Below are 6746 nucleotides of genomic sequence, written 5' to 3'. Positions count from 1 at the left end.
ATATACATGTGTTTTCGCAGAGAAATCTCATACATTTGAATCGCGGCTTGTTTTATTTATTGGTTCATTTAATTATTTCATTTTATTTGTATTTTATATGTCATTGCTGATTGGTTGTAGTGTTTCTTCTTATTGATTCATTTATTTCATTTTGAGTGTCTGTCGTATAATTCTTTTTATTTTGATTGGTTAGTTATTAGTTAATTTATTATTATTGGTCCTGGTTAATTATTCATAAGTTATTGGTTCGTGGCGTCACGTGCGGAACGCGGGACGTATCAACGTTACAACCTATAACGATATACTGCGTCACTATATGACGTATAACGTTATATACTATTACGTTATAAGGTACAACGATATATTGCATCACTATATGAAGTATAACCTTATATACTATTACGTTGTAAGGTATAACGGTATATTGCTTTACTATATGACGTATAACCTTATATACATTCTAAGGAATAACGATATATTGCACCACTATATGACGTATAACGTGATATACTATTACTTTATAACCTATAACGTTGTACTGCATCACCATATGACGTATAACGTTATATACTATTACATTATAAGGTAGAACGTTATATTGCCTTACTATATCACTTATAACGTTATATTGCTTCACTATATGAAGCCTAACGTTATATACTAGTACGTTATAACGCATAACGTTATATTGCATCACTATATGACGTATAACGTTATGGAGTATTACGTTTTAACGTATAACGTTATATTGCATCACTATATGACGTATAACGTTATATACTATTACGTTATAACTGATAACGATATACTTCATCATTATGTGACGTATAAAGTTATATACTATTACGTTATAACCTATAACGTTATACTGCACCACTATATGACGTATAACGTCATATACTGTTATAACGTATAACGTTTTATTGCATTACTATATCACTTATAACGTTATATTGCTTCACTATATGAAGCATAACGTTATATACTAGTACGTTATAACGCATAACGTTATATTGCATCACTATATGACGTATAACGTTATGCAGTATTACGTTTTAACGTATAACGTTATATTGCTTCACTATATCACCTATAATGTTAAATAGCATCACTATATGACGTATAACGTTATGAACTATTACGTTATACCGTATAGAGTTATAGAGTATTACCTTATATCGTATAACGGTTTATACTATTACGTTATAACGCATATCGTTATATTGCATCACTATATCACTTATAACGTTATATTGCATCACTATATGATGTATAACTTTTATACTATTACGTTATAACGCATAACGTTATATTGCATCACTATATGACGTATAACGTTATGGAGTATTACGTTTCAACGTATAACGTTATATTGCGTCACCATATGACGTATAACGTTATATACTATTACGTTATAACGGATAACGATATATTCCATTACTATGTGACGTATAACGTTATATAATATTACGTTATTACCTATAACGTTATACTGCACCACTATATGACGTATAACGGCATATAGTGTCATAACGTATAACGTTATATTGCATTACTATATCAGTTATAACATTATATTGCACCATTATATGACGTATAACGTCATATGCTATTACGTTAGAACCTATAACGTTGTACTGCATCACTATATGACGTATAACGATATATACTATTACGTTATAAGGTATAACGTTATATTGCATCACTATATCACTTATAAAGTTATATAGCATCACTATATGACGTATAACGTTATGAACTATTACGTTATAACGTATAGAGTTATAGAGTATTACCTTATATCGTATAACGGTTTATACTATTACGTTATAACGCATATCGTTATATTGCATCTCTATATCACTTATAACGTCATATTGCATCACTATATCACTTATATCGTTATACTGTTTCACTATATCACTTATAACGTTATATTGCATCACTATACGACGTATAACGCTATGGAGTATTACGCTTTAACGTATAACGTTACATTGCATTACTATATGATGTATGACGTTATGGAGTGTTACGTTACAACGTATAACGATATATTGCATCACTATGTGACGTATAACGTTATATGCTATTACGTTATAACGCATAACGTTATATTGCATCACTATATCACTTATAACGTTATATTGCACCACTATGTTACGTATAACGCCATATACTATTACGTTATAACCTATAACGTTGTACTGCATCACTATATGACGTATAACGTTATATACTATTACGTTATAAGGTATAACGTTGTATTGCATCACTATATCTCTTATAACGTTATATTGCATCACTATATGACGCATAACGTCATATACTGTAACGTTATAAACTGTAACGATGTACTGCATCACTATATGACTTATGACGTTACATTGCACCACTATATGACGTATAACGCTTATACTATTACGTTATAACTTATAACGTTATATTGCATTACAATATGACATATAACGTTATGGAGTATTACGTTACAACCTATAACGTTATACTGCGTCACTATATGACGTATAACGTTATATACTATTACATTATAAGGTATAACGTTATATTGCCTTACTATATCACTTATAACGTTATATTGCTTCACTATATGAAGCATAACGTTATATACTAGTACGTTATAACGCATAACGTTATATTGCATCACTATATGACGTATAACGTTATATACTATTACGTTATAAGGTATAACGTTGTATTGCATCACTATATCTCTTATAACGTTATATTGCGTCACTATATGACGTATAACGTTATATACTATTACGTTATAACCTATAACGTTGTACTGCATCACTATATGACGTATAACGTTATATACTATTACATTATAAGGTATAACGTTATATTGCCTTACTATATCACTTATAACGTTATATTGCTTCACTATATGAAGCATAACGTTATATACTAGTACGTTATAACGCATAACGTTATATTGCATCACTATATGACGTATAACGTTATGGAGTATTACGTTTTAACGTATAACGTTATATTGCGTCACTATATGACGTATAACGTTATATACTATTACGTTATAACCTATAACGTTGTACTGCGTCACTATATGACGTATAACGTTATATACTATGACGTTATAAGGTATAACGTTATATTGCACCACTATATGACGTATAACATCATATACTATTACATTATAACCTATAACGTTGTACTGCATCACTATATGATGAATAACGTTATATACTATTACTTTATAAGGTATAACTTTATATAGCATCACTATATCGCTTATAACGTTATATTGCATCACTATATGAAGTATAACGTTATATTCCAGAACGCTATAACGCATAACGTTATATTGCATCACTATGTGAAGTATAACGTTATATTCTAGAACGTTATAACGCATAACGTTATATTGCATCACTATATGACGCATAACGTCATATACTATTACATTATAACGTATAACGTTATAGGGTATTACGCCATAACGTATGACTACATATTGCATCACTATATGCCGAATAACGTCATATACTGTTACGTTATAAGGTATAACGTTATATAGCATCACTATGTCGCTTATAACGTTATATTGCATTACTATAGGACGCATAACGTTATGGAGTATTACGTTACAACCTATAACGTTGTACTGCATCACTATATGACGTATAACGTTATGTACTATTAGGTTATAACCTATAACGATGTACTGCATCACTATATGACTTATAACGTTATATTGCACCACTATATGACGTATAACGTTTTTACTATCACGTTATAACTTATAAAGTTATATTGCATTATTATATGACGTATAACATTATGGAGTATTACGTTACAACCTATAACGTTATACTGCGTCACTATATGACGTATAACGTTATATACTATGAGGTTATAAGGTATAACGATATATTGCACCACTATATGAAGTATAACCTTATATTCTCTTACGTTATAAGGTATAACGATATATTGCAACACTATATGAAGTATAACATTATATACTCTTACGTTATAAGGTATAACGATATATTGCATCACTATATGAAGTATAACCTTATATACTATTACGTTATAAGGTATAACGATATATTGCACCACTATATGACGTATAACGTCATATACTGTAAGGTTATAGCCTATAACGATGTACTGCATCACTATATGACGTATAACGTTATATACTATTACGTTTTAACGGATAACGATATATTTCCTCACTATGTAACGTATAACGTTATATGCTATTACGTTATTCCCTATAACGTTATAATGCATCACTAATTGATGTATAATGTCATATACTTTTATAACGTATAACGTTATATTGCATTACAATATGACATATAACGTTATGGAGTATTACGTTAGAACCTATAACGTTATACTGCGTCACTATATGACGTATAACGTTATATACTATGAGGTTATAAGGTATAACGATATATTGCACCACTACATGACGTATAACGTCATATACCATTACGTTATAACCTATAACGTTGTACTGCATCACGATATGACGTATAACGTTTATACTATTACGTTATAATTTATAACGTTATATTGCATCACTAAATGACGTATAACGTTATGGAGTATTACGTTTTAACGTATAACGTTATATTGCATTACTATATGACGTATAACGTTATGGAGTATTACGTTACAACGTATAACGATATATTGCATCACTATGTGACGTATAACGATATATACTATTACGTTATAACGCATAACGTTATAGAGTATTACGCCATAACGTATGACTACATATTGCATCACTATATGCCGAATAACGTCATATACTGTTACGTTATAAGGTATAACGTTATATAGCATCACTATGTCGCTTATAACGATATATTGCATTACTATAGGACGCATAACGTTATGGAGTATTACGTTACAACCTATAACGTTGTACTGCATCACTATATGACGTATAACGTTATATACTATTACGTTATAAGGCATAACGTCATATTGCATCACTATATCGCTTATAACGTTATATTGCATCACTATATGATGTATAACGCTTATACTATTACGATATAACTTATAACGTTATATTGCATCACTATATGACGTATAACGTTATGGAGTATTACGTTTTAACGTATAACGTTATATTGCATTACTATATGACGTATAACGTTATGGAGTATTACGTTACAACGTATAACGATATATTGCATCACTATGTGACGTATAACGTTATAAACTATTACGTTATAACGCATAACGTTATTTTGCATCACTATATGACTTATAACGTTATATTGCACCACTATATGACGTATAACGTTTATACTATTACGTTATAACTTATAACGTTATATTGCATCACTATATCACTTATAACGTTATAATGCATCACTATATCGCTTATAACGTTATATTGCATCACTATATGAATTATAACGTTATATTCCAGAACGTTATAACGCATAACGTTATACTGCATCACTATATGACTTATAACGTTACATTGCACCACAGTATGTCGTATAACGTTTATACTATTACGTTATAATTTATAACGTTATATTGCATCACTATATGACGTATAACGTTATGGAGTATTACATTTTAACCTATAACGTTATATCGCATTACTATATGACGTATAACGTTATGGAGTATTACGATACAACGTATAACGACATATTGCATCACTATGTGACGTATAACGTTATATACTATTACGTTATAACCTATAACGATGTACTGCATCACTATATGACGTATAACGTTATATACTATTACGTTTTAACGGATAACGATATATTTCCTCACTATGTAACGTATAACGTTATATACTATTACGTTATTCCCTATAACGTTATAATGCATCACTAATTGACGTATAATGTCATATACTTTTATAACGTATAACGTTATATTGCATTACAATATGACATATAACGTTATGGAGTATTACGTTACAACCTATAACGTTATACTGCGTCACTATATGACGTATAACGTTATATACTATGAGGTTATAAGGTATAACGATATATTGCACCACTATAAGACGTATAACGTCATATACTATTACATTATAACGTATAACGTTATAGAGTATTACGCCATAACGTATGACTACATATTGCATCACTATATGCCGAATAACGTCATATACTGTTACGTTATAAGGTATAACGTTATATAGCATCACTATATCGCTTATAACGTTATATTGCATCACTATATGAATTATAAAGTTATATTCCAGAACGTTATAACGCATAACGTTATATTGCATCACTATATGACTTATAACGTTATATTGCACCACTATGTGTCGTATAACGTTTATACTATTACGTTATAATTTATAACGTTATATTGCATCACTATATGACGTATAACGTTATGGAGTATTACTTTTTAACCTATAACGTTATATTGCATTACTATATGACGTATAACGTTATGGAGTATTACGATACAACGTATAACGACATATTGCATCACTATGTGACGTATAACGTTATATACTATTACGTTATAACCTATAACGATGTACTGTATCACTATATGACTTATAACGTTATATGGCACCACTATATGACGTATAACGTTTATACTATTACGTTATATCTTATAACGTTATATTGTATTACTATATGACGTATAACGTTATGGAGTATTACGTTACAACCTATAACGTTATACTACGTCACTATAAGACGTATAGCGTTATATACTATTACGTTATAAGGTATAACGAT

This window comes from Bombus affinis, unplaced genomic scaffold (genome assembly GCF_024516045.1).
Source record: "Bombus affinis isolate iyBomAffi1 unplaced genomic scaffold, iyBomAffi1.2 ctg00000339.1, whole genome shotgun sequence".
NCBI lineage: Eukaryota > Metazoa > Arthropoda > Insecta > Hymenoptera > Apidae > Bombus > Bombus affinis.
Note: the sequence above shows the minus strand (reverse complement) of the source record.